Consider the following 14,396-nt stretch of genomic DNA (forward strand, 5'->3'; position numbering starts at 1 on the left):
AAGTTTGGGAACACCGATGCTGCCAACACCATGGTACATCTTACCTCCTAGACGTCAAAGACAACTAATGACCAACTGTCAGGTCAAGATTCTTATGTCTTGGCAGTAATGAGATCCCAGTGAGTTGTCCTTTGGGAAGTAGAAGAAGGAAGAGGTAGTATTGGAGAGAGGGGACACTGGGCAAAGGTAGAGTTTTAAAAGCTCAGGATTTTGGGATGTCAGAAGAAATGAGAGTTGCTGAGAACTTTTACTTTGCTGTATTGCCCACGCCCTGAGAATAGATGTTGTGCCCCTGAAAATCTCCCCTCTGCTACCAGCCTGGGTTGCCAATGCCCAAGCTGGGATGTCAGAATTTGTCATTATGCCTGCAAACGCTCAGCCTTCCATTTCAACGGAGTCCTCCAGCCCATCTCAACCCAGCCCAGTCTTCTTCAACCTGACATTGATTCCCTTCCTTACTCCATCCAGGAGGAGAATGAAAAGGGGGAAAAGGAAGAAAAACATCAAAGAGTAAGAATATAAAAGAGAAAGATATATCTATGCCGGTTTTTATCGGTGGAGAGGAAAACTTGAATTCATCCTGTTACGAGCTTTTTTTTTTTCCTTGGTGGAATTACTTTTTCCTTTACTATGTTTACTTAATATTTAAGCCTTCCTTTTCCAGGGACTACATTTCTCTTGAATCTATCCCTACTTTTCTGTAATTCTCAACCTCAGCTGTGCCCTCGAATGTCTTGGTGAGCTTTCTAGAAATACTGATGTCTAATCCAGTAGGTCTGTGGTGGGAGGAGTGGTATAGAGCTCTGTATTTTTAAAAAGCATCCCACAGTCCAATCCCTATCTAGGGCTGAGAATTGCTGCCTTAGTACCTCAAGGGTCTCTGGAATATTTTATTCCAGCCAGAACAAAGGAAAAGCTGGCAGAACAGAAAGAAAAAGGAGAGAGCATAAATGGTATTAGAGGAAAATAATAAATGAGGAGAAAAGACAAGACGGTTTTGCTTAGAGTCCTAGTAGAATTTAGAAAAGCAAAGCGCTTTGGCATGAGTGAGGCCTGGGCACCATCTTGTTTAACTCCTGCAAGCATAGCCTGGCTCTTCTGAACCCTAATCCACTGCTTTTGAACCTTGAGGTCTTTGAAGGGTAAACCAAGCTCAAGTTAGATTCCAGGTCCAGAGCTTAGCAGGGCAAGGACTAGTGGCAAGTGGCTCTAATTTGGGAGCTTGGGTTCAGGAATCCCCAAGAGTTCTGGTCTCTCCTGTTCCACCCCTGCTGCGGGGGTTACAGCCGACCACCCACAGAGCTTTGGGGAGGAGAATCTGCTCAGCCAGCAGGGTCATGAGCAAATGGGGTCATGGCAGCCATGCCCCTAGTGTGAGCAGTCACATCACGCAAGCCTCAAGACCACAGCAAATGGCATCTTCCCTGCAAGTCTCAGCTCACGCAGGGACTGCTGCCTGGACTAGCCTGGAGCAAACTGGCTTAGTGTCCCAGGAGATCCCTACGGGGGGACAGCTGAGATCTTGAAGAACATGAGCGGGAATGTGAAGCAAACTGAAAAGCTTGAAAAAATTATCGGAGGAAAAGTTAACTTAATATTAAAATATGTAATAACATGCCTCAATCTAATTCTGCAGTCTAAATGTAAAACATGATTTGTGAGTGAAAGTTTGCAGACCTTCTTCCCCAATAGCATTTAAAATCTATAAATAAAAATCTAAATGATGTTGACCTGAAGGCAACAAATGCCTTGACTTTGCATTGGCAGACAGTGTAGGTTGAGACAGTTTCCCAAGAAAAGTGGTTTCATTGTTGTTGTTGTTGTTTTAGACGAAGTCTCACTCTGTCGCCCAGGCTGGAGTGCAGTGGCGCGATCTTGGCTCACTGCAACCTCAACCTCCCTAGTTCAAGCAATTGCCCTGCCTCAGCCTCCCGAGTAGCTGGGATTACAGGCACCTGCCACCATTCCTGGCTAATTTTTTTGTATTTTAGGAGAGACGGGGTTTCACTGTGTTGCCCAGACTGGTCTTGAACTCCCGACCTCAGGTAATCCACCTGCCTCAGCCTCACAAAAGGTGTTTAACCCATTCACACAGTCTCTTCCTGTCACCTTGTGGCCAAAGGTGAATGTTTAGAAGCCAGTTGCCTAATGTAGGTGAAGATGACAGTTATGCTCCCATCTCATCTGGATAATACCCAATCTAGACAATGCCATGACTGAGAGACCTCAATTATTTGATGAACTTACAATTAGCCTTGGCTTGTCTGCAAAGACATTAAAACCTTTGAGAATGACCTTTATTGTCCAAGAAAGGAAATTTGAGGAGATGGCACCCCCTGCTGGTAAATTTTATCATCATCAGAATTTAATTATTATAATATCTGAGAGCTAAGAAAGGCAAGCATGGCTATTATGAGACATTCAGGCAAGATTGTGATTCCTGCCAGCAGGTCTTCTGCCAGTTCCAGAGCTTCACTTCATCCTTCATTGATATTTGGCTTTATATATTGTTAATCCTGAGGCTATTACCACCTCCTTTCTTTGCTCTAACCGGAGCACCACTACAGTAAAACTGTGTAATGCCTTTGGATGCCTGTCTCCCAAAGCAGATTTTCTTCCATTCTTCAAGGTAAAGACAAACACCATCATTTCTTATCTGTCATTTTAGGTTATCTTATTTTGCCAAATTCAGTTGCAAGGAACTCTCCTACTTTGGAAAAAAGAGCTTCCACCATTAACATGGAAATTTCTAGTCTAGATATTAGAACAACATAGACTTCCTTATTCAACAGCATGAGGGGGAATCTAGATGTAAATCTACTTTCGTTCAGTGCTTGAAGGGCTCCAGTGTCACATCGTGTCTTAGTAGTCCAAACCCTGTGGACAACATCAACATGATTTGGTTTGTGGAAATGGCACGCTTTCTTTTCAGGGTCCCTCCTCTTTGGTTAACCCTCCTTCTCCAGGAATAAATGCTTTTGTGGTGCCCCTTGGCTGCCTAAAAATCCCAGTGGTGACACTCATCCTTTTTTTTTTCCCTGCGAGCCTCCATCTTACTGTTGTTAAGATGTTGTTCCCACAGTTTTTTCCTTTAATATCCACTCCCATCATATTTTAAAACATCTGCAGTGATATTAGTCTCTTTCCTATATGATATAAAAAATGTAATATACACAATATCCAAAAAGAATCAAACTGTTCAAAATCTTCCTTCCTTCCCAGGTAAGTAGACACAAGACCTACTTAAGGGAAGGATGTTAATGCTGTAAAATTCAAGTAAACCTAGGCCATTTTGGCATAGACCCTCTCACACAGAAACCAGTCTACTTACTTGAAATTGACTGTGAGCTTTGCAAAGCCTTCTGGATATTTCAGCCTCTCCACAATGATATCTGAGGTATCTTTCACTACTTTTGGACATTTGTTGGTTATGAGTGGCCAGAGACCTTTGAACTACTTGGAGGTATCCTGAGACTATAAAAAATAATAATAATAAGCCAGTGCATTTAACATTATTTAATTGTATTCATTTATACAATGCAACTCTTTTAAGTTTGCAGTTACCTCTCTCTTATAAAATGGCACATCTAAGAAACTGCACAATTAAACAATTTTGCCAGGATGGCAAGAAAAGTCAGTAGCAATCAGAGACTTACATGTTTGGCAAATCCTGATCTATAGATCAACTGGGACACGGCTTCACTCTTTAAAAGTGACAGAGAGAGAAGTTCTTCAATTTTCCAACTTTCAGAGTCAATAGACTAGATAAGGTTATATTAAAGTTATATAAACCTGAACTAGTAGGATAACCAAATACTTGTTCCCCTCTGAAAAGTTGAAATATTAAAACAAATTTTACCCAGAATGTGTCTCTGGATTTTTGTGGTTGTTTTCTCATGTGTCTGGTTTGGTTTGTTTGTGTTTTTTTAGACAAGGAAAACTTAATTGAGTAGTAGTTTTATCTCTTACTCATTTTAACAGGAGCATGTATGCAGAGGCCCAAATTGCCAATCGCCAGTATTTATCCACATGGAAAAATCCTAAGGACATTAATTATAAATGATTTATCATCCACTCAAATAGCAGGAAGGAGAATTGAAAGGCAAATTTGAAACAGGAAATGTTATTCCTTAAAAACAAGGGCTTTTCCTCATTTCTTTGAAAATATCTAACTCAAGGATTAATTTCACTATCAAATCAACAGCTAAGACTTACCCTACCATTTCTACCCATTAAGGAGTTTTACTAACAAAGTATCTGCAGATATGGATAACAGCTACTAACGGGGGGCATCTTAGGATTCCCTTATGAAATGGTATCATGGTGGTGGGAGCGAGCAGGGATCCATAAACCCAGCTCAAGTAGGGTGAACTGTGTGTTACAGGTCCACTTGTTAAGATAATTTACTCACTTACAGAAACTTTTTTTAGATTACATATACACTCAACATACATGTCAACTTTTGTATGGAGTGATGATTGCTGTCCAAGGCTGCAGGAAATAGGTGGGAATTTTTATCCTCAACCACTCTGCAAGGGATCCTGAACATGACCCGCATATGGTGGTGAGCTCCACATCCTCGCTATTGCCACTTGGAAGGGGACAGCATCTGCCAAGGCTACCTGTGCTGAGGCAGTAAAGGCGGGCATGCTCAGATCGCCCGAAGTAAAGCATAAACAAACTCTGTTTATGAAAACAGTGCAATCGGCTTGATTATCCAATAAAAATGTGTATTTTAAAAGTATGTTTATACCAGGTTCAACTTGAAAATTTCCTTAGGATAATCTGGATGACAGGGAAACTGAATGCAGGAGCTAGCAATAATCATTACCATTTTTGCAGTCTCATTTGGATGATGGCATTTCCTTTTGTCACCACTGGGAAGGCAATGCAAGCGCCTGTCCCTACCCCTAGGGTGACTTTTCTCATACACTGAACTGAACCACAACCATCAAATGATCACCCGACTGAGAGAAGAGCCTGTTTTTGAAAGGGCTAAAATGTCAGTGATTTAACTCTTTCCAAAGAATTAAGAAAACTCATAGTTGATTGTACTTGATGTTATTTGCCCGTCTTCCTGGTTTGCCTGCGACATCAGACAAAGCCAGACTTATGACTGATGACTTATGACTTATGACTGAGTCTGAGTTTTCTCAGTCATAAGAAAACTACATAAAAATTTGCTATTTAGTTAATTTTCAACAGTTGTTTATTCCATAAAAAGGTTTCCTATAAAAGTAGGATTGTATAAAATCCTAATTACTGCAAAGAAAAATTTCCTCCTGACACACTCAAACCATATAATACTATAGCTAGCTAAATATTAATTTAATTGTAGACAAAGGACATAGGATATTCACAAAAAGAAATATGAATGACCAGCAAATATATGAAAAAGTTTAGTTCTTTTTATTGTCAAAGTAATGCAAATATAAACGGGATATTTTTCCCTCCTATCAAACTGGCAGAGATTTATTTTGGATGATAGTATTGGGTGTTGGCAAGGACGTGACAAGTGTGCAGACTCTCTCATGCACAGCTTAAGGAGGATTAAGCAGTAGAGACGTTCTGGCACCAATGCGTCCTCATATATAACAAGGGCTTCAAACAGCAAAATTATAGCTTGGCTCAGGAATTCCACTGCTGAGAACCCACAGCTGAACTTGCTAATTTCCCCCTAATATCCATTGTCTCTTTAATTTTTAGGTAATTAAATTCTGAATTTTAGCTGGGCACGTGGCTTCCCAGAATAAACATTACATATCCCAGCCATCCTTACAGTCAGACATAAACTCATTAAATTCTAGCCAATGGGATATAACTGAAAGTATTATGTATAAGCTCCCAAGAAATGTCATTAAAAGGTAGATGCAGTAAGTCTTTTCTCCTGTTTTGTGCTACTTGGAATGTAAATGGATGGTAAGGCTACATCTTGGATTGCGAAGATGAGATTCTCACCCTATTAGTGTTAGATGAGAAAACTGGAAGTGGCTTGGGTCCCAGACGACCAAGGAGATGCAGTGCCACTCATGGTTCTATGGGATGCTTAAATGTAGAATTTCATGTTACAAAGAAATAAAAAGCACCTATCATTATGCCACTGTTGTTATTTTGGTTCTCTGTTGCTCACAACCGACATGAAATATATGCTAAAAATTCACTAAAATTTCATGTTCATGAATGTTTATGTTCATCATTGTGAAGAGCAGATAAATATCTGTATGTGCAATAATAAAAGAACAATTATATAAATTATGTTCATTTGATGCAACATACTTTACAATGCAGTCATGGAGTCATGAGAATCTTAGTTTTGAGGATATTTATTGACAGCTCATGACATATGCTAATTAGGGGAATGGAGAATAATACAGTCTTTCACAAGCACACACATCTTCATTTTAACTAAAACTAATGTATGAGTACTTATTCATGTTCATTCACATATCTATTTTGTAAACAAATTCTAGATATTTCCACTTTCGTATCCAGCCTGTAGTTTTCAGCTGCTAGATCGGGGATAATTCGTTATGTAGCAATATGTAACCAATGCATTTTATCTTACCTATTTTTATCCTTTTCTTTCTTGACTTCTTTTGAATAAATAAATTTTTAACCATTCTGTTGTTTTTCTCTGGTAATTTAGAAATTATACGTTGTTCTTTTATTCGTTTAACTATTACCCGAAGTTACAACTTGTGTATTAACGTATCAATGTCTACAGTTAGCACCTTTATTTTCTCCAAAATATAAGGACCTTGAAGAAAACTTTTCAATTCAACTTGTCCCCTTCCAACTTATATATTATTATGGGGTGTATTATAATTCATTACTATTATTATTATTACGTTCCACAATTATTTTAGCTTGCTTTTTAATTCTTTGTTTATTATTACATCTCACTCTTCCATGTAGAATCAGTTTTATCCTGATTGAAATGCACCATCTGTTACTTTTCTTTTTAATAGAGATGGTTCTCACTATGTTACTCAGGCTGGTCTCTTGAGCTCAAGGATCCTCCCACCTCGGTCTCCCAAGTGTTGGAATTATAGGTGTGAGCCACTGTGCCCAGCCTGTAATTTTTTAATGAGGGTCCACTTACAGAAAAACTATTTCATTTGTTTAAAATGACTTCATTCAAAAATATATACAAAATAACATTCTTTTGATTTTCATTGTTGATGTTTGGAAGTTAGCTATGACTCTCTAAATATTGGCCCTTTGAAGATTATCCTTTTTCTCTTTTTCTTTGATTTTCTGAAGAGATGTTTATGATATGTCTAGGTGTGGAGCTCATTCTCTTATATCTCCTGAAACTCAAGAAAAATATGAAACATATATCTTTAATCTCTCATTAGAATTGATTTTCCTTTTATTTTCCTCCAAGTTGTATTGTGGATTATCTCTACGGGGATTATAATTTTGCTTGTTACATTTATCTTATTTCTAAAATTATGTTTCTCATTCAAATCTGCTGTCACTTTTTATTTTTACTTTTCTATTCTAGTCACAGGTATTTTAAATGTGTTTTTTTCTTTCTTTCTTTTTTTTTTTTTTTTTTTTGGGACAGAGTCTTGCTCTATCACTAGGCTGGAGTGCGGTGGCGATCTCAGCTCACTGCAGCCTTCACCTCCCAGGTTCAAGCAATTCTCCTGCCTCAGCCTCCCGAGTAGCTAGGACTACAGGCACGTGCCACCATGCCCAGCTAAATTTTGTATGTTTAGTACAGATGGGGTTTCACCATGTTGGCCAGGATGGTCTCAATCTCCTGACCTCGTGATCTGCCCACCTCGGCCTCCCAAAGTGTTGGGATTACAAGCGTGAGCCACTGCCCCCGGCCCTAGATGTGTTTTATGTTTTTAAACATGGTAATCATAATTGATACATAATTTGTGTTGATAATTCCAACCTATGAAATCTTTGTGGCTCTGTTTCTCTTTGGTTTTTTGGTGGTTTTCACTCACAAGGTCTTGATTTTGCTTGAGTTGCTATTTTTAATTGTGTGGTGGTCATTTACTTTAAAAATAATTTGTAGAAATAATTTAAAGTCAAGGATACGGATACTTTGTTCCAGAGATGAGTGTGTTTGCTTCTTCCAGTTACCTGAGGTACCAGTAATCTAGGATGACCTTAAACAAGTCCATAGCTCCAGATTCCCTTAATCATCGGAAGAAACGACATACGTAAGAGCTTGTTTGCTTGGGATTCATTCATTCTTCCTCGCTTATAGTGAGGAAGTCTTTCCTTACACATTCCATCTTCATGCAAGCCCTGAGTTTTGAATTGTCTTGCTTGCCCATGAGGCTGTCAAAACAGAAGTTCAAATTGGTCAGCACCAAAAGTGCCCTCAAGGAAAAAGCAGTTGCCATCTTTCCTCTCTTCCCCTTTTCCCATTTCCCCTTCAATTTTAGCCTTGCAATTGCTTACTACTTTCTAATCTCTTTGATGTTTTTAAGGAGATGTTTTTAAATGTTTTCTCCTGCATTCAGAGGAAAGATTTATCCAAATAATATAGCCCATTATCCCAGGAAATTATAAGTCACCTAGCCACCTACTTGATATGCATCTGCTAAACGTTAAAAAAGACTTTAAGAAAGTAAACAAATATTTTTAGTAACAGCCTAGCCTCTGTTAGGTCAGAATTACTATTGTGTGTTTATGTATGGCTATTGTATGCTTATTCTCAGTACGGGTTTAAGCCTATAAGCCCTTACTGAAGAAATAAAAGATACTTGATGTTGTTTTTCTACCCTAAGGAATTCCCATTTATTTCTTTTGTGACAGAGACACTTGTCTTACTGGTACTTTTATTAAGAAACTCGATAAAGGTTTGCCTTTTCTTACAGAAACTTTACTCTTCTTATCACTTATACTCTTCAGTGGGGAGGAGGGAAAGCAGAACTAATGGAATTCAAAACCAAAATTAGCAAAATTCTCAGAAATCCTTGAACTCCCATGTCCTAAAGCATTGCCATTAGTTTTAATATTTATAAGGTCAATCCCTTCACAACCCCACAGATTCTACTTCTATTAATTAATAACAGATTACCTCAAGAAATATAGATATTTCACCCCCAAACTTAAATTCTACCAAATTACAATGAAATGTGTTTAATTACTACAGGGGAGTCATACGATACACTCAGCTCTTTAAGCAACAGGTATGAACTACCTTTTCTAACTACCCACCTAAAGTCTCTGTGTAATCTACATTTTGGAGATTTAGTTTCCAAAAAAAGACACTACCGAAAAACTGCCCTTGGGTCCTGATGAAGACGACCTTATCAGGGACCATTATCAACTGACACAAGAGTAAAACCCCAAAATATTCCTCCTCACTCTGTTTCCCAGCTCAAAAAAGACATGTACCTTTCCCTTGACTACTTGACATTGTTATGCCCAGACCGTTAGTTCCCCAAAGAAGACCACCAGAGTCCAGAGTCAAAGCCAAGCGGCAAGGATCTTTACTACAAGTTCGAACCTGGTCCCTCCATTCCACAGCATACAAGAGGGCCCTGAACAATGCGAGTGTTTGCTTTTTATAGCCTGAAAGTTACAGGGGAACAAAGGAATTCTTTTGGTTCCCGCTCTTTCAGTAAAACTTTGAACGGCTGTCCCCTTATCGGAGACTTTCCTGGTGGTGTTTCTACTGGGCTCAGGAAGTTTGAGAGATATATGGCGATATGTGGTGGGATGGGAGGATGGGATGTGTTTGTACTGGGCTTGTTTGTTTTGAGCCCGGGGCTGAGGAATGTGCCCGGCTCCTTTCAACATCGATTTCTTCTGGAAATTGTAAACTGAGGATTCTCAGGAATCTTCTAGAAGATGCTGATTTCTGAGGTGGACAGCTTTTGCCCAGAATAACTAGAACGAGTAGCAAACCTCAAAATTGAACACCTTCTGCCCAAGGTGAAACAAGATTAACTTTTGATTCCTCAACACCTTTTCCAGCCTATTGTTCCATTTTGGTGCCCTCTAAAACACTAGTAGGATTCTCCTTATTGTAATCCACTTATTTCTGACCCCTGATGGTCTCCTACCACTTAAGGAAAAATAAAATTCTCTTACACATTTTTCCTCGACTATAGTTAACCACTGAGTCAAATGGGTGCTGGATCTATCACCGTTTACCTGACGTGCCTGACAAAATTTAGTAACTAATCCTTTACATACTTCAGAAGGCAAATTCCCTTTAATAGGGCCTTTCTAGTATATACATTTCCCCAATATCATCAATCCCAATTTTCAGTCTTGCAGATAATAGACCTTGAACTTACATTGACAAATTGCTTCTGCTGACATTGACACAATCCTATCAGCAAGACCCAGTCAATCAAGAATAAGCACGAATATGGGGGCCATTCTGACTGCAATAGTCAGTTTGTTTTCTTCAGAGACACTTCAGCCTGTCTTGCAGGAACTGTTCAACCACACTCTAGGATTTGTCTAACTCAAGGGACACAAAATTGGCGCCCATCTCTTGTAATAAATAATACTTACACTCCACACACAATCTATGCTCCACTAGGATATCGGTCCGTATACCTGACTACCACATACAATGTACCCTGTCTATTTTGTAGTCATTGTTGGAGATTTTCAGATATTTAAAACTACCATCCCTCCAGGAAATCATGTTTCCTTAAAAATAATACCAGAAGCTTCCAAAATACAGCAAGCACAGGTTATTTGAAGCAACTTCCAAGAAGGATAACAGATTCACGCTTCATGTGGACTCTATAGCTACAGTTCACACAGTAGGTATAACACAATTATAAAAAGTGGCCCAGATCTTGTCTCTAATCTTATCAGAAGACACGAAATGACACCACTTCTGCTCTGAAAGCCCAACTCTCTGGTCTAAATCAATTAACCACAATTGTCAAAGACCATCATATAGTCTTTGATTTTCTCTTAGCTGGCCAATGGGGAATTTGTACTAGAGCAAATACTATTATCCCACCTATATAAATACTACAGAGTAAACAGAGCAGTCTATCACAGAGCTTTCTTTAAAAAATCACCTGGCTCTCTAAAACAGACCCAGCTAGATTCTGGGATATGTTTTCTTGCCTTGGTATTATAAGGTAGGGCTTAGTTTCAACATCTATTACAAAGACTAATAATATTTTGTTTCTAAAATTGACTATGCTACATTTAACCAATATATCTGCTGCAGAGCTTTAAATGCTACTATACAGCCATTGTCTCTTCAATAGGTCAACAACTCATCCCACAGCACTATGAAAGATTGATCCTGGATCACTAGATTATGTTCAGTGAGCACTGTTCTAATGTTAATTAACAAAACTTGGCAATGCTGAAAATCTGGATATCATAGGTCAATGTCTTATACTGTGACTTCATCTGTCCTTGGCCAAAAGAGGAATGGAGAAATTAAAAACAAACAAAAACAAAACAAAACAAAACAAAAAAACAAAAAACTGCCTCTGACATTCAGAAGCTGGCCTGGCACTTACAACTATTCCATGTTTTCTCCTGGGTAAATAATCTCCTAAATAATCTCACAGAAATTCAATCTCAGACAAGGTTACCCTGAAACCATGATAAAAAGGGACCAAGAAAGGCCACTTCATAATTTCTTAATTTTGTTTAACCACAGAGAAAAACAAGGTCATCATGTCACCTACAAAATACCAAGCCTACTCCCTTTGAATCAAAATGAATAACTTCTGTTTCTCCCCACCATGTGGATAAGGTTTATTGAGATACCCAAGTCTCCCCACTTCCTTAGACTCCCCCCAAATTACTCCATCAAGGTGCAAATTCCACTGTAGATTCTAACACCTTTTTACTGAGATGCCCCATTACCCCTATGATGTATATGTTCCCTTGGCTGCAATGAGTAATAAATTTTATTTATTTAACTACAGGTGTATTCCTGGTAGTCTTTTGCTGAAGTACATTCACATAGATAATGTCAAATTTGTTTTTCCAAACAAATTGATTTTTCTAAAACAAAACTGTTTGTTTCATGACCAGCATAACTCATAGAAAACCCTATCGCGATTTCAAAGCTAGATCAATGAATAAAGACTTGTAATAGATCAGTGGTGGGGTGGTGAGCCACAGGACAATTTTGAAGACTCCATGCTCGTGGCTAAGTCAAATTTACAGACACGTCATTTAACAGCCAGTGGTAAGAAATTTCATTCTTTATTGACTCCTCTCAAAAAAGATTAAAGCGATTCGAGCATAACCTAAATTGAAAACTTCTCAAAAGCCTCTGCTTCCATTCCCCTGTGCTCCTGCTTAGAAATCTTGTAGAAGACAAATCCTAGACTCTCTCCTACAACCCAAACACAAGGGCTTCTTCTCCTTCTGCTCCCAGCCTTTTATTATGTAAATCAGCTTAGCCTCTTCGGCATTGGTCTCAAAAGGGTCAGGAAAAAGGAGCCAGGCCAATGAAGAATTTCCATTAGCATTCGGGGGGAAAAGGGGGATGTGCAGAACATTCAGAAGTTAATCCTCTTTTCCCCCCCCCCAAACAACTGATTGAAGGATAATGAAATCAAGAAGTTAAGTCTGGCAAGAGTTTTCAACCTCATGAAGATGAGTTGTATGGCAAACTGCTTTAATTTCACTCAACATAAGTTATCCCATATTTGAAAATTATTTTGTTTCCTTAGAGAGATTAATAAAGAAAACCCAGATTTAAAACTATTTATAGGATATCAATTATTGTTAACACCCACACACAAACCAAGTTTCAAATGAAGAAATGTACCCATGATGACATTACTAGAATGTCACCTCCCCATCAAAAGTTAAATGACTTAGAATCCAAAATCACATTTGTGGAGTCACAGCTAGAAAGAGGTTGGTGGAATTTCAAGTAATTATTGGACTGTCATGATAAACAGTACCAAGAATTATGACTCATATAATAAAGGTATCACTTCACTGACACTAATCACATTCTCAGGGTTGTAAAAAGCAATCCTTACTTCTTACTTAAATGGGAATAAAAGACTTTGACATTACATTGGATTTTTCATAACCTTCAGGGGTACTTTTTAAACTTCATTTGATTTGCTTGACTTTATGGAATGAACAGTTTATAAACAAGAAAACAAGCTTTTCAATACACCATCTGCAGTGGAACCACCATCAAAGTGCAGATTTTTATAAAAACTCTTACAGAGAAGACCATCACCCTGGAGGCTGAACCTTCAGATACAATAGAAAATGTAAAGGCCAAGATCCAGGATAAGGAAGGAAATCTTCCTGGTTAGCAAAGACTTATCTTTGCTGGCAAGCAACTGGAAGATGGATGGTATGGTTTGGCTCTGTGTCCCCACCCAAATCTCATCTTGAATTGTAGCTCCCATAATTCCCATTTGCTGTAGGAGGGACCTGGTGGGAGATAACTGAATCATGGGGGTGTTTTCCCCCATACTGTGCTCGTGGTAGTGAGTAAGTCTCATGAGATCTGATGGTTTTATAAGGGGTTTCCACTTTCCTTTGGCTCTCATTCTCTCTTGCCTGCCACCATGTAAGATGTGCCTTTCACCTTCCACCATGATTGTGAGGCCTCCCCAGCCATGTGGAACTGTGAGTTCATTACACCTCTTTTTCTTTACGAATTACCCAGTCTCAGGTATGTCTTTATCAGCAGCATGAAAACACACTAATAAAAATGGGCATCCTTTGTCTAACTACAACATTCAAAAGGAGTCTACTCTTCGTCTCATGTTGAGACTTTGTAGTGGCTCTAAGAAAAGGAAGAAGTCTTACACCCCTCCCAAAAACAATAAGCATAAAACAAAGAAGGTGAAGCTGGCTGTCCTGAAATACTACAGGATGGATGACAATGGCAAAAGTAGTAGCCTCCGTCGGGAGTGTCCTTCAGATGGATGTGGTCCTAGAGTTTTTATGGCCAGCCACTTTGACACATTATGGTGGCCCAGGGTGTCTGACTTATCGCTTCAACAAACCAGAAGACAAGTGATTGTGTATGAGTTACTAAAAAACATGAACTAACAACAATAACAAAAAGAAAACTAAGTATACATCTTTCAACTGACAAACCCAACAATGTAGGGAGCAAGAATAAACTGTCAAGGCAACAATAGTCCTCATTTTCTTGCTTCTCAATCTCCCACTGCAATCTGCACTTTAGTAGGGCATCTGGTTACCATTGATGAGTTGCTTTAACAAAAAGTCACCCCTGCTTCCTTGGTGAGAGCAATTTTCATGATTTAAAATTCCATTGGAGGAAAAAATATTACTAGGTATATCACATTGCTAAATATGTTCAGGAAAATCCATGGAATTGTTGTACAGAAGGACTACATTTTATTCGAAAGAAACTTCATGTGAATCTTTTCATCAAGAAAGTTGCCCCATCCCCATCCTCTACCTACAGTTTTTCT

At 38.7% G+C, this 14,396-nt stretch overlaps 1 pseudogene; it reads left to right on the plus strand.

The window, feature by feature from the left end:
- The first annotated feature begins 8,124 nt into the window (after positions 1-8,124).
- LOC101132002 (ubiquitin-ribosomal protein eS31 fusion protein-like) lies at positions 8,125-13,972 on the plus strand (annotated as a pseudogene).
- The last annotated feature ends 424 nt before the right edge of the window (positions 13,973-14,396 follow it).

This window comes from Gorilla gorilla, chromosome 11 (genome assembly GCF_029281585.2).
Source record: "Gorilla gorilla gorilla isolate KB3781 chromosome 11, NHGRI_mGorGor1-v2.1_pri, whole genome shotgun sequence".
Classification (NCBI taxonomy): domain Eukaryota; kingdom Metazoa; phylum Chordata; class Mammalia; order Primates; family Hominidae; genus Gorilla; species Gorilla gorilla.